This window comes from Furipterus horrens, unplaced genomic scaffold, assembly GCF_987537825.1.
Source record: "Furipterus horrens unplaced genomic scaffold, mFurHor1.1.pri manual_scaffold_2, whole genome shotgun sequence".
Classification (NCBI taxonomy): Eukaryota; Metazoa; Chordata; class Mammalia; order Chiroptera; family Furipteridae; genus Furipterus; species Furipterus horrens.
The window spans coordinates 79,777,146-79,793,230 of record NW_028327172.1 but is presented as its reverse complement, the minus strand read 5'-3'; the positions used below and the strand labels follow the sequence as shown (position 1 = coordinate 79,793,230).

The window sequence follows — 16,085 nt, the reverse complement described above, 5'->3', positions numbered from 1 at the left end:
TCATCTTTCTTTCATTTAAAACAACTCTTATCTCTTTCTCCTATAATATAATAGTCTTAACCTCTTTACATTTATATTAATACTGGCTCATTTGCTGCTGATAGTGGGATTGTGGGTGGGGGATATTTTGTAGGGTGTGGGTTTCTTGCCTGGGTTGTGTGTTTCAGTTTTAACAGCATCTCCACAAAAGAACTCAAGACAAGGTGGGCAGAGTGACTGTCAGTCAACTAGCCAGAGGAAAGAATCCACCAAAGAGTAACTGAAATACAACCAAACAGCTTAAACAAACAGCATAAATGGCATTCCAAGAGCATCAGGCTCAGGAGATCAAAGAGACGGGCACCACTGAATCTCCCAGGTCTCCTATACAGAATCTCATACCATGAAGGCGGGAAATCAAAGCAGACAAATCTAAGAAACAAAAACAAACAAGAAGCATCCAACATGGGGAGACACAGAAACAACCTCCCAATGAAAGGAAAAGAAGAATCCCCAGAAAGAAAGATAGATGAAACAGACATAAACCAACTATCAGACATGGAATTCAAAAGAACGGTTGTAAGAAAGTTCAATGAACTTGACAAACTCAAACAAAACTATAATAAACTCCAGGGGAATTACAAAGAACACCAGGGAAACTATAAAGAACTCCAGGGAAGCTATAAGGAACTTACGAAGAACTACACCAGCATAAAAAAAGACATAGGAACTATCAATAAGAACCAGGAAGAAATGAAGAATACAATTTCTGAACTGAAGAACACAGTAGACTAAATTGAAAGCAAGCTACATGAAGCAGAGGATCAGATCAGTGAGTTAGAGGACAATGTAGAAAAAAATTCCCAGACAATACAACAAAATGAAAAGACTGAAAAAGAATGAAGAAGGTGTAAGAGAACTGCTGGACAACATGAAATGAAAAGATACTTGAATCATAGGAATACAAGAAGGTGAAGAGGAGCATGGGACAGAAAACCTGATTGAAAAAGTAATGACAGAAAATTTTCCTAACTTGATAAGAGAAAAAGTCATGCAAGTCCAGGAAGCATAGAGGGTCCCAATGAAGATGAACCCAAAAAGGCCCACTCCAAGGCACATCATAATTAAAATGGCAACATTCAAAGACAAGAGAAAAATCCTAAAAGCAGCAAAACAGCAAATAACATACAAGGGAGCTCAAATATGGCTATCAACTTATTTCTCAAGAGAAACACTACAAGCCAGAGGGAAATGGCAAAAAATATTTCAAGCAATGAAAAACAAAGGCCTACAACCAAGAATACTCCATCCAGCAAGGCTCTCTTTCAAAATGGAAGTTGAAATAAGGAGTTTCCCAGACAAAGGAAGACTAAAAGAATACATCTCCACAAAGCCAGCATTGCAAGAGATGCTAAAGGGAATGCTTTAAGAAAAAGAAGAAAAAAAGAGAGGGAGAGGAACACAGGTACAAAGGGAAATGAATACGTACCTGTCAATAATAACCTTAAAAGTAAATAGATTAAATGCTCCAATGAAAAGACATAGGATAGCGGAGTGGATATGAAAATATGACCTACATATGTGCTGTCTACAAGAGACACACCTCAAAACAAAGATTTACACAGACTGAAAGTGAAGGGATGGGAAAAAGTATTCCAAGAAAATGGACATAAAAAAAAAAACCTGGGGTAGCAATACTTATATCAAACAAAATGGATTTCATAGCAAAGGCCATAAAAAGAGACAAAGAAGGGCATTTCATAATATTTAAGGGAATAATCCAACAGGAAGATATAACCCTGGTAAACATATATGCACCCAAAATAGGATCACCCAAATATATAAGGAAAATACTAGAAGACTACTAGAAGGATATCAACAGCAACGCACTCATAGTAGGAGACTTTAACACCCCATTATCAACAATAGACAGATCTTCAAAGCAAAGAAACACCAAGGATACTGAGGCATCGAACAACACACTAGATCAAATGGACTTAGTTTATATATATAGAACTTTTCAACCCAAAGAAGCAAAATATACATTCTTTTCAAATGCACATGGGACATTTCCAAAGCTAGACCACATGATAGGACACAAAACAAGCCTCAACAAAGTGAAGAAAATTGAAATTATGTCAAGCTTCTTCACAGACCACAATGGCTGGAAACTAGAAATCAACCTCAAGGAAAAAAATCAAAGACATCAAAATTCATGGAGAATGAATAACATGATATTAAATAATAAATGGATTAACAATAACATCAAGGAAGAAATCAAAAAGTTTCTGGAGACAAGTGATAATGAACACACGACTGCCCAAAACCTATGGGACACAGCAAAAGCAGTCCTAAGAGGAAAGTTCACAGCAATACAGGCCTACCTGGAAAGGATAGAAGAATCTCAAACAAAAAATCTAACCCTACAGCTACAAGAACTAGAACAACAACAACAAACAAAACCCAGAGTGAGTAGAAAGAAGGAAATCATCAAGATCAGAGCAGAATTAAATGACATAGAGACTAAACACACAATTCAAAAGATCAACAAAGGTAGGAGCTGGTTCTTTGAAAAAATAAACAAAATCGACAAGCCTTTAGCCAGGCCCATCAAGAAAAAAAGAGAGAGGACCCAAATAAACAAAATCAGAAACGAAAGAGGAGAAATCATGACCGATATACAGAAATACAAAATATTGTAAGAAAATACTACAAACAACTATATGGCAAGAAATTTGACAACCTAGATGAAATGGACAAATTTCTAGAAACATATAATCACTCGAAACTGAATCAAGGAGAAGTAGAAAGCCTGAACAGACCAAAAACAAAGAGTGAAATTGAAACAGTAACCAAAAAACTTCCAGTACACAAAAGCCCTGGACTGGATGGCTCCACAGGTGAATTTTACAAAACATTTAGGGAAGAACTAACGCCTAACCTTCTCAAACTATTTCAAAAAATCCAAGAAGAGGGAAAACTCCCAAACTCTTTCTCTGAAGCCAGTATTACCATAATTCCAAAACCAGGTCAAGACAGAACAAAGAAAGAAAACTGCAGGCCAATATCGCTGATGAATGTAGATGTTAAAATCCTCAACAAAATATTGGCAAACAGGATTCAGGAACACATTAAAATGATCATACACCACGATCAAGTGGAATTCATCCCAGGGATGTAAGGATGGTTTAATATTCTCAAATCGACAAATATAATACATCACCTAAACAAAATGAAAGACAAAAATCACATGATCATATCTATAGATGCAGAAAAAGCATTTGATGAAGTACAACACTTATTTGTGATAAAAACACTCAGCAAAATGGGAATAGAGGGAGCATACCTCAACATAATTAAGGCTACATATGAGAAACCTGAAGCCAACATCATACTCAATGGACAAAAACTGAAAGCATTCCCCATGAGATCAGGAACAAGACAAGGATGTCCACTCTCTCCACTCCTATTCAACAGTGTGTTGGAAGTTCTAGCCACAGCAATCAGACAAGACAAAGAAATAAAAGGCATCCAAATTGGAAAAGAGGAAGTAAAGCAGTCATTATTTGCAGATGACATGATAGTGTACATAGAAAACCCTACAGACTCCACTAAAAAAACCACTCAACATAATAAGGGAATTTGGCAAAATCACAGGGTACAAAGTCAATATACAGAAATTGAAGGCATTTCTGTACACCAACAATAAAATATCAGAGGTAGAAACTAGAAAAAGAAATCCCATTTTACTATAGCAACAAGAAAAATAAAGTACCTAGGAATAAACTTAACTGAAGAGATAAAAGACCTGTACTTGGAAAACTACAGAATGCTGAAGAAAGAAATTAAGGAAGATACAAATAAATGAAAGTAAATACCATGTTCTTGGATGGGAAGAATCAACATCATTGAAATGTCCATACTATCCAAAGCAATTTACAGATGCAATGCAATCCCTATTAAAATATCAATGACATGTTTCACAGACCTAGAACAAATACTTCAAAAATTTATATGGAACCAAAAAAAGACCCCAAATATCTACAGCAATCTTGAGACAGAAGAACACAGCAGGAGGAATCACAGTACCAGACATCAAACTATACTACAAAGCCATTGTGATCAAGAGAGTCTAGTACTGGCATAAGAACAGACATATAGATCAATGGAACAGAATAGTGAGCCCAGAAATTAACCCAGGTCTATATGATCAACTAATATTTGACAAAGAGGGAAGGAGCATAAAATGGAGTAAGAAGAGCCTCTTCAACAAATGGTGTTGGGAGAACTGGACAGGGATGTGCAAAAAAAATAAAACAAGACCACCAACTTACACCACACACCAGAATAAACTCAAGATGGATCAAAGACTTAAATGTAAGCTGTGACACCATAAAAGTCCTAGAGGAAAACATAGTCAGGAAAATTTCATATATCCCACGTAGCAATATTTTCACTCATACATCTCCTAAGGCAAGGGAAATAAAAGAAAGAGTAAACAAATGGGACTACATCAAACTAAAGAGTTTCTGATCAGCAAAAGAAAACATCAGTAAGATAAAAAGGTAACCAACACGTGGGAAAACATATTTGCCAATGATATCTCAGACAAGGGATTGATCTCCAAAATATATAAAGAACTTACACATCTCAATACCAAGAAGACAGACAACCAAATTAAAAAATGGACAAAGGACCTGAATAAACACTTCTCCAAGGAGGATACACAGAGGGTCCATAGACATATGAAATAATGTTCAACATCACTAGCGATGAGAGAGATGCAAATAAAAACTACAATGAGATACACTTTACATCTGTCAGAATGGCCATCATCAACAAATCAACAAACAACAAGTGCTGATGAGGATGCAGAGAAACGGGAACCCTACTGCACTGCTGGTGGGAATGCAGACTGGTGCAGCCATGATGGAAAACAGTATGGAATTACCTCAAAAAACTAAAAATGGAACTGCCATTTGAACCAGCAATTCCACTGCTAGGATTATACCCAAAGAATCCCGAAACCCCAATTCAAAAGAACTTATGCACCCCTATGTTCATAGAAGCACTGTTTACATTAGCTAAATGCTGGAAACTGCCTAAGTGCCCATCTGTAGATGAGTGGATTAAAAAACTGTGGTACATTTACACAATGGAATACTATGCAGCAAAAAGAAAGAAGGAACTCCTGCCATTTGCGACAACATGGATGGAACTAAAGAGAATTATGCTTAGCGAAATATGCCAGGTAATGAAAGAAAAATATCATATGATATCTCCTGATACAGGATATTAGTGAACAACACAAACAAATGAACAAAATTGAACAAGGAACAGAATAACAGTTATGGGGGGGGGGAGGGGATAAAGGGGGGTAAGTAGGGGAAGTATCTAATCAAAGAACATGTATAAATGACACATGGACATGGACAACGGGGTGGGGAATGACTGTGAGAGAAGGGGTGGGCTGGGTGGGGGGTCGTTATGGGGGAAATGTGGGACAACTATAATTGAAAAACAATAAAAAAAATAAAAATAAAATAAATTACTACAAGCAATTATAAGTCAACAAACTGAACAGTTTGGAAGAAATGGATAAATTCCAAGGAATATAAAATCTCCCAAGACTGAATCAAAATGGAAGACAAAATCTGAACAGACTGATTACAACCAACAAAATTAAAGCAGTAATTAAAAAAACAAAAACAAAACCAAAACTCACAACAAACAGAAGTCCTGAACTGGATGGCTTCACAAGTGAATTTTACCAAATATTAAAAAAAGAATTAACACCTATGCTTCTCAAACTATAATCAAAACTCAGGAGAAGGGAAGGCTCACAAGCTCATTTTATCAGGCTAGCATTAACTTGTTTCCCAAAAAAAACAGATAAAGACATTATAAAGAAAATTATAGGGCAATATCCCTGATGAAAATAGATGCAAAAATCCTCAACAAAATATTAGCAAATTGAATTCAGCAGTATGTTAAAAAGATCACACACCATGATCAAGTGGGATTTATTCCTGGGATGCAATGTTGATTAAATATCACAGTCAATTAACACAATCTGCCACATAAACAAAATGAAGAATAAAAATAATATGATCATATCAATAGATGTAGAAAAACCTTTGACAATATCCAGCACCCATACATGATTAAAAACTCAGCAAAGTAGAAATAGAGAAAGCATACCTCAATATAATAAAAATGATATATAACAAACACATAGCTAAGATCATACTCAATGGGAAAAAATTAAAAATGTTTTCCTTAGGATCAGGAACAAGACAGGTATGTCCACTTTCACCCCCTATTATTCAGCATAATACTAAAAGTCTAGCCACAGCAAACAAGAAGAAGAAATAAAAGGCATCCAAATTGGAAAGGAATAAGTAGAACTGTCATTATTCACAGATGACATGATACTATATATATAGAACCCTAAAGATTTCACCTAAAAACTATTAGAACTGATAATAGTTATCAGTAGCTATTCAGTAGATCGCATGATACAAAATAAATATTCACATATTGGTTGCATTTTTATACACCAATAATGAACTGTCAGAAAGGAAAACTAAGAAAACAATCCCATTTACTAGTGCACCCAAAAAAAACAACAACCTAGAAATAAATTTAACCAAGGAGGTAAAAGACCTGCACTCAGAAATTACAAGACACTGAAGAAAGAAGATACAAATAAATAGAAGCATGTATTTTGCTCATGGATAGGAAGAATTAATATCATTAAAATGTTCATACTACCAAAAATAAGCTAGAATTCAATGCAATTCTTATGAAAATACCACTGGCATTTTTTCACACAACTAGAACAAATAATGCATAAATTTATGTAGATCCATAAAAACCCCCAAACAGCCACAGCAATCTTGGAAAAGATGAACAAAGTTGGAGGGAGCAAGCTTCCTGATACCAACTATACAACAAGGCAATAGTAGTCAAAACAGCATCATCCTGGCATAAAAAGAGACACATAGATGAATAGAACAGAATTGAGAGCCCAGAAATAAATCCATGTCTATATGGTCAAGTAATACAAAGGAAACAAGAACATACAACGGGGTAAAGACAATCTATTCAATAAGGGGTGTTGGGAAAACTGGACAGAAAATATGTAAAAGAATGAAACTAAAACACCTTCTTAAACCATATACATGAATTCACTCAAAATGGATTAAAGACTTAAATGTAAGATTAAAATCATAATCCCCCTAGAAGAAAATTTAGGCAGTAACATATCTGACTTCTTTAGCAATTTTTTTTTTTTTTTTTACTGATATACCTCCTCAGACAAGGAAAACAAAAGAAAAAAAAAAGGGACTACATCAAACTAAAAGGTTTTGCATGTCAAAGGAAACCAGCAACAAAACAAAAGACAACCAACTGAATGGAAGAAGATATTCTCCAATGATATAGCCAATAACAAGTTGATATCCAAAATTTATAAAGAACTCATACAATTTAACACCAAAAACAAACAAATAAATAAAACAACCCAATTAGAAAGTGAGCAGAGGACCTGAATAGACATTTCTCCAAAGAGGACATACAGATGGCCAACAGTCATGTGAAAAGATGCTCAAAGTCACTAATCACCAGAGAAATGCAAATTAAAATCATAATGAGATAACACCTCACACCTGTCAGAATGGCTATCATCAATAAATCAACAAACAACAAGTGCTGGTGAGGATGTAGAGAAAACAGTTCCTAGTGCAGATTGGTAGAGCCAACACAAAAAAACAATATGAAGTATTTTTCAGAAAATTAAAAATGGAACTGCCTTATGATCCACTGATTCCACTTCTGGGTATATATCCAAGGAAACCCAAAACACTAATTTAAAAGAATATATGCACTGTTCATTGCAACATTATTTACAATAGCCAACTTGTGGAAGCAACCCAAGTGCCCGTCAATAGAAGAACTAATTGTGGTGTGACCTGGCTGGGAGTGGTATAGGTATTAAAGCAGGACAGAGGCAAGAGGAGGTAAAATCGATAGGAGTAAGTAATCAATTGAATATGAAGAAGGTGAAGGAGAGGGAAGTGTTAAGCATGGCTCCTACATTTCTAGCTGAGATAGGGAACAACTGAAGCACACCAGATTTAAGCAAGACAAGTTCTGCAGATCTTAATTGCTGTTTTTGCAAAATAAAAGGCAATCTTTTCTTTCAAGTCTTGTCAAGTTCTAAAATTGTATGTTTGTATTATATAATTCAATCATATTTGAAATTAAGGAATAGCGGAATTAGAATATAGGTAAATGCATTTAGTTATCTATTGTTACATAAAAGTTACCCCAAACCTTAGTGACTTAAAACAAGAAAAACTTATTATGTCATAATTTCTGTGGGTCAAGGATTCAGGGACAGCTTAGCTAGGTGGTTCTGGCTCAGGCCACAGTCATGTGAAGGCTTGACTGAAGCAGGAGAATTCATCTGCTTTTACAGTGGCTGACTCACATGGCTGTTGGCAGACATCCTCAGGCCCTCACTGGCTCCTGGCAGGGCTCCACTTCTCACCATATGGGCCTCTCCATGGGCTGCTTGAGTGTCCTCATGACCTAGTACCTGGGTTGCCCTAAAGCAGGTGACCCCAGTGACAGCCAATGAGGAGGAAGTTGCAGTGCCCTTTATGATCTAGTCTCAGAAGTCATATAACATCAATTCCACTTTATTCTATTTGTTAGAAGGAAGTCACAGTCCACACTCATGGGGTAGGGAATTAGGCTCCATCACTTGAAGGAAGGAGTTTCAACTAATTTGTGGATATATTTTAAAACCACCACAGTGAAATTTAAATCTCATACATTTGAAGTTTTGCACAGTGCTAGGCACCTTTCCTCTACGTAAATAACATTTTATAGATTCGACTAAATTAAAATAAAACTAAAGTGTTATTGGAAACAGCTTCCTAGAATGCTCAGTGCTAAAAGTTCAGGGCAAGTTTTATTATTTATACATTTACATATCTGTATTATTGAGTGTCATTGAGTTACAAACTAATATATATTTGGTTCAAAAATTATGAAATATCATAGTAAGTGATTCTGTATAGAAATGTTTAATGCATATGTTGTAAATACACAATGAATTCTAGAAATTACACCTTGTTATATATAAGAATCAAATATTTTACATGTGAATCAGAGTTGAAGAATATGAGAGCTTGAAGAAAGCTTACAGATGGTCTGTTTAATCCAGCTCCTTTATTTAATAGAGAGAACTGAGAGTCCATTTAACCTCAAAATTCTTTTCTAGAGCTCTCACACATCAATGGCAGAAAGCCACTGTTGATGGGATGGTCACTTCACAATAATGTTGGAGAGGGAATTCAATGCTTTTTGAGGTTCTCTTTTAGTCCTGAAAATCTACATGTCTGAAAACAATCTCTGGGAAAGGCACAATAGGTGTAACATTCTCCCTCTTTTAATGTTGTTTGCAAGTAAATTACAGACTAGTCCATTGGCTCTTTCAAGATCACTTAGCAACTTGTTTGTAGAAATTGGGATTAAAGCCAAAGATATAGATTCTTTCATTTACTCTTTAACTCCATTTATTATTTACCTCTGAAATTTTATTGCCGTTTATCACAAACTGAATTGGCTTTATTATATAAGCAAAGAGGATTGAGTAAAAACTTTTACCTCATTTTGTAGAAGATTAAAGTACTCATATCTGTAAATACATTATGATTTATGTAATTTGATATTAGATAGGAAGAGAATAAAGGTAGAAATAGGCCTGCGGTTTCTTGACTCTTAGATTAGGTACATTAGTCATCAAACCTCTATTGACTGTACTGAAATTTTATAGCTTATATCAGCAAATAAATTTGTATGGCTTACTAGGCATACAAAGCAGGTGATAAGATAGTTTTATTTACCTTGTCTATTTTTTCCTAAGGGCTATTATACTGGCAAACATATATAACAAATTTTGAATATGTACTTACATATGCAAGATGGTGTGAATAGTACAAAATATCAGGGCTTATAATAAATATTATCTTTTGCATTTCTATGCACAGGTTTTAAAAGTAGTTATGATTTTACATGGTTATAGCTTTTATAAAATGGTAAATGAAAAATTTTGATGGAAAATTTTAGTACCTTACTATGCTTCAGATTAACTTAATACCCCATATCGCAATAAAATCATTGGCTTGAACAAAACTATATTTTTCAAAGAAATAGTTGGAAATGAAAGGCATATTTCATTGTGTTATCTCTATATGTTCATTTATTTAACAATTATGTATCAGCTGTCTCACTTGCCATTGGTCTTATAGTTCCTCTATTTCCAGCTACTGAATATACATTTGTTTCTGGATTGCCTATAGACACTTAATAGTCAGCTTCTTTATAGCCTGCTTAATTATCTTGACCTCTCAGTTTATTTCTTTTATACCTCCCATTTATCAGGAGGGTACCTATTGCAAACCCCAAAATCATTTTATCATCTTCCTTTCTCTTACCTTTCAGAACTTGTAAAAGATTCTATTTCCTCTCCTTCATCCTCACAACCTCCCAAGTTCCATCCCTCATCCTCTCTGTCCTGGACCTTTATAGCAAGAGTCTATCTAAGGTGTGCCTGACCACCTCACCCTCCACCCTCACTGTCACATACGCTTCCCAAGCAACCCACATGGCAGCCAGTTACTTACTAATATAAATCAGATCGCATTATTCTTCTTTTTAACATTTCTTATGGGTTCCTATTTCCTCAAGGATGAAGGGTAAATTCTGAATTTCCTAAGCTGATCTCAATTTACCTTTTTGAAACCTTTGGTTACAAACATCTTTGTGTCCAAACATCAACCCCATCTTTCTACTCAGTCTCCAAAACTGATTGCCCTCTGCCAACTCATCCCTTTAGTGTCGCCTCCTCTGTGGCTTTCTCTTCTCCAGGCAGAGTTAATTGCCTTCTTTTCTGTCTCCCTTTACACTATGTGTCTATCTTTATTATAGCTCATATTGCACAGCATCTTCTCATTACTGAATTTAGAGGGCAGGAACCAAGCCTTATTCAAACTAACAAAGGGTTGGAACTCAATATTTATTCTAGATTGGGAAACTGTTATTTATAAACTATACTGACAAAAAAATGGATTTTCTTCATTTTCAAGATGTACTTTTATATGTGCTAGTGAGATAAATGCTTTGTAACTATTCCAGAATTAAGAATTAGCCAATAGCCCTAACCTGTGTAGCTCAGTTGGTTGGTTGTCCTCCCGTAGGGAGAAAGGTTGCTGGTTCGATTCCTGGTCATGGCATATGCCTGGGTTTCGGGCTGGGTTCCCGGTCAATTGGGGCATGTGCAAGGAGCAACTGATCAGTGTTTCTCTCCCTCTCTTTCTTCCTCCCTTCCCCTCTAAGAATAAATAAATAAAATTAAAAAAAGAATTAGACAATATATTGTGGTAGAATAGAGTAGGATTGCAGCAAAGAAGAATGATAAGTTGTAATAGATTGGTTTTGGCCTTTCTTTTTGTGCATATTATGTGCTATATATAAACACTTTTATTTGTAACTATTGATATTGTTACCAAGGACACCCGAGTCAGGGGCTCCCTTCCTTGGTTCTTGCCTTGCTCACAAGAGAACAGTTCAAGCAAGAGATAATACATATAGTAGAAATGAAATAGCAAGTTTATTTATGAAATATACTTGAGCAAAAAGGCTACAAGTGGGTACCCTGACCATTGGGGTTCAGGGGTTATATACTTTAGCTAGATTCTAGGTATGCCTCCTCCCCCTTGTAGACCTTGGGATCAATATACAATTACAGAGGCTTTCTTTCTCAACTAGTAAAGGCTTTCTGTCTTACTGAAAATGCTACAGAGGCTCTCTTTCCTAGCACAGAGTCTCAAGGACGCCCCTCCTCCTGTGCTATCTTTGCTTGTGATGTTCAGAACACCCAGCAATCTTATCAGACAGGGTTCGGGACTGCTGAATTAATGGGCGAGATGTGCCTCCCTCCCAGCTCCTGCATTGGTTTACTATCTATCCTACCTAACATTATCATTGGATTATTTTTCTGAAAAAAAGGTAGTTTCAGCAAATATGTGATATTGTCCCTTCAGAATTTGAAATGTTGGAATTAAACTGAGAAAGAAAATTTTCAATTAAGTCTTTAATATTTCATTTAAAGGTGCACATATTTGATGTAAGAAACAAGCTAAAACAATGGTGTGTGTAGATTACATTTACAATCAACAATAAACCTGATCCCTGACTATAACATCCTGTCAACTCCATTCATCACAATTCTTCACAAAAGAGCCTAACACTTAGGAAACAGTGGCTTTGTTACCGGTGGTATGTAGACTCTTGGTTCTTGAATTCAGCAAAGAAAGAACTCAGAGCCAAGAACTCTAGCAGGAGAGGAAGTTTATTTAGCATGCAAAGCAAAAATACATTCGAAGGGAAGATTTGAGTGGGCTACTTAGAGAGCTACCTTGGCCTTTTTGAAAGAAAGTCACAGAGGCAGAAGTGAGCCAGCTGGGCTGCACAGACACAGAAAACAAGTTACAGAAGCTAAAGGAGGTCCCTTGGAGACAGGTTCAGGGGGTTAGGCCAGGACAAGCTGCCGCTACCCACTGCCCTAGTTTTAAGAGATTAGGAGAAAGAAAGCAAAGATACAAGCCCGAAGAAAGGTGTGGGCTTGCTCTAGAGAGAGACACCATGCAACAGGTCATTTGTCTTAAGAGTCTTTTATTTGTTTTCTAAAGGCAGGAATTTTAGGGTAGATCTCAGGGGAGGATCTCAATAGAATATTCATCAGCTTTCCAGGCATGTCCTTTAATATGCTGATTCATCAAAATGAGCATGTAGGGTCAGGGTCCTGGTCTCTACAGATTGGTCAGCACTAGGGTAGGGGGCCATTGGTCATTGCATCTGGTCCTGATGCCAGCCATGGCCTCACTTCCTCTGGTTTTGCTGCTTTTCTGGGCCTGGAGCTGAAACATAACTGGGATGTAGATGTCATCTCTAGTTTGACAAAAACTGTGTGTGGTCAACAGACTTTGAGGCTTTGTTCCTAAGATTATATGATGCTGATCAGAATCTCATTGTTCTGAGGGCTTGATGCCTAAGGGAGTGGTCCTGCAAGAGAGAAGGAGGCAGGTGAGTCAGAACGCTGGATGAGATTTGAATCAGTTGTCTGTCTCAGTTTCCCCATTGTACTTGCCGAGGAATTTTCCTGGCTTCTTAGGTAGCCTGCCTCAGCTTTGCTATTTTTGTGTAATTGACAGCCATATTGTAGTAAAAACTCAGATTTTTTTACACTGCAAAGGTAACATAGAAAATACTGAAGAACAGAATACAGGAAAAAAATATGCCCATAGAAACACCATCCAGAGACAACTTTGGTTTTCAATCTTTCTTTTTTTTCTAATACCTAATTTTTATTAAACAGATGTGATCATACTTACTTCTATTAAAAAAGCCACTTGCCATGATGTTATTATACATTAGATAAACATTTAAAACTGTTACCTAAAATGCTAGAGTAGACATATTTTTATTTTTGTGTCTTATAATAATACTTTGATGTAGAGTTTATGAAAAAAGCTTTTGCTCTGTTTCAGATTTTTTCATTCAGAAAGAATCCCAGATATGAGATTATAGGTTCCAGGAACATTTTTATAGGTTGACTCACAATTCCAAACTGCTTTTTAAACAGGTTGTTTCAGCTTATACATCTACTCACAATGTCTGTGAGCACCCTTTTTATCTTAGCAGTCTTGAATATTATCCTTTACTTAAACATTTACTAATATGATAGCCAACTGAAATGTTACAATTTCTGTTGTTCGCTGTTGCATAGTAAGGAATAAAATCAAGGCTTTGGAATCTAATGTAACTGGTTTGGTCATAGCCCTGCCACTTTCCAGCTGTGTTACATTAAGCAAATTACTTAACAACTTTGAGGCTCTCTTTATTCATTGTCTTCCCCTCCCCCAAGCACAGGGGTGTTGTAATTATTAAAAGAAATAGTCACATAAAAGCATTTCACACCAGAGCTTGACACATGACAAACAACAGTGAATCTTCATTTTCCACTGCAAAAGAATGTAATTTACTTAATGTACTACCTAGGAATTTACTTATTACTTTGATTATTATGCATGCAACTTGTGGATGATTTCTTGCACTCCAGGGAAGTGGTCAGGGAACGATCTTAAAAAAAAAAGAACATACCTGACTTGCATCCCTCCATCCTTGAGGAATTTGCAATCTGAAGTCCTTTGAGTTAACTCTTGGTGCTTTTAATTGTTCAGAGAAGTCTCAAAGGGCAATGGTGGAAACTCAATGACGAGTATAGTCGAAATGATCTGGGGAGCGAGTTCCAGGAAAAGCTACTATCTCAGGGAAGGCAAATGCTAAGGAAATATGACTTATTGTTCTATAGAAGTTAAGTACACTCAGGGGGTTTTATTTGAAGCTAAAGTTTGTTCTTAAAAGGTAAACTATATGAAGCACCACAAACAGAGCCAGCTAGGCTAATCTGATGTTGTGCACTTGCTCTTTGTATATTTGTATAGCAAGTTTCGCTCTTTGCAACCCAGCAGAAATAGAGGAATCATGGCATAGATGATGACACACACTGACCAGAAGTCTATCTAGTCCCAGCCATAACTTAAGTGAGTAGGCTAGAGTTAGACTATGATCAAATATCTTCCTCTAAATTCATATAAATTTAGGTTTGATTGCTCTTTGGGGCTCCACATCCAACTTTTTAATCGACTCCTTCCAAATGCCAAAGAATGTTGGTAGTCATAAAAAATCATCAAATATGCTCGCCTGGATAAAAATCTGCACTCTCGTTTGGGGCCATATCCATCAGGGTAGTGGTGGAATTTAAAAACTGCCCCTGAAAAAGCAAGTTTTTCTAGTTGGGTGAAATCTGCCAAAATAATTTACTGTTCTTTGTTACAAATATAAATTCCTCTAAGATAGACCCATTTCTCTCTCCTGATCCACGATTTTCAAATTGAACAACTAAGCAACACACTCGTTCTGGTTCTGTATCACCTGTGGGAGGAATTCCTCTTTGGGGGCGATGTAGACGCCCTCGGTGAGTTTTCTGGCACCAGCGGGAGTTTCAAGTTTCCATTCATGGGGGTGGCGGCAGGCGCACGCTGGACTTTGGGTTGAGCTGCTCCGCTTCCCCTAACAGCCGGCTTCTCTGCAGCCCAGCCCCTGGAAGGAGTCTCTCTTCCTCCACTCTCGCCCCATTTCCCTAGGCGTTCTGGGGCCCTCATTCCGGCCCCAGCGGGATACACCCCGGGAGGGCGAAGCTCGTCGACGCCCTGCACGGCTGGCACTGGGAGCCTGACGGGCGGGGCGCGGCGCGGGCGGCTCTTGCGGCGGCGGCGGCGTTGGCGGCGGCGTTGGCGTTGGCGCTCGGGTCGCGGCGCGAGGCCGGCCGGCCGGCCGGGAGGGGGAGGCGGGGGGGGGGGGGCGCGGAGCAGCCCCGCCTTTCCCCCCCAAGAGCCACTGGGCGGCCATATTGCGGAGCTGTCTGCGGTGGCGGCGGCGGCGGCGCCTCTTCTCTTCCTACTGCTAGTAGAACCGCCTTTCCCTCTCTGCCGCAGCGCAAGGCGCGGCATCGCCGCTGAGCGCCGTAGCCACACTCCGGGCGGGAGGACCCGCTAGCTGTTGCGGTAAGCTGCCGGCGCCCCCCCCCCCCCCCCCCGGCCCCGCTCTGCGGCTCCACCAGAGACGCTGAGGTGGCGAGAAGTTCCGGGGGCCTGCGCTGCTAGGGCCTCGCGCGCCTCTTTTCGCGCGCCACGGCGTCACCACCCTAACGGCCGGGCCGGCTGGCCAGGCCGCTCCCGGGGCCAGAGGAGCCGCGAGACCGGGCCCGAGTCATGACCGGGCTGCGGCCCGAATATGCAGTCGCACGATTCTCTTCCTGGCGGGCGCGGGGCTGCCTTCGGAGTCGGCCCGGCACCCCTCTGTGCTCCGAGGACGGTCGGATTCCCGCCGTATGGGCGCGGCCCTGGGCTCGGCCTGGCACATCCCTTCAGGATAGTTTGAAAATACAGATAGTAAGCGTAGGTAGAAAT

General features: G+C 38.4%; 1 protein-coding gene and 1 long non-coding RNA gene across 4 annotated transcripts in view; one reads left to right on the top strand and one right to left on the bottom strand.

Annotated features, from left to right (window-relative positions):
• Positions 1 to 12,383: 12,383 nt before the first annotated feature.
• Positions 12,384 to 15,339, bottom strand: LOC150018883 (uncharacterized). Of its 2 annotated transcripts, none has more exons than XR_016509229.1 (3): positions 15,049 to 15,339; positions 14,818 to 14,887; positions 12,384 to 13,116 (listed from the first exon to the last, which is right to left on the bottom strand). It is a non-coding gene; the product is annotated as an uncharacterized LOC150018883 (long non-coding RNA). The 2 variants fall into 2 exon arrangements; XR_016509230.1 differs by lacking the exon at positions 14,818 to 14,887 and adding an exon at positions 14,215 to 14,348.
• A 207-nt stretch (positions 15,340 to 15,546) lies between these two features.
• LOC150018882 (radixin) overlaps positions 15,547 to 16,085 on the top strand; it is a 120,668-nt gene continuing 120,129 nt past the window's right edge. For both annotated transcript variants that reach the window (XM_090265899.1, XM_090265901.1), the window contains exon 1: positions 15,547 to 15,680. The gene's annotated coding sequence lies outside the window, so the exon portion shown is untranslated. The remainder of the gene's footprint in view (positions 15,681 to 16,085) is intronic.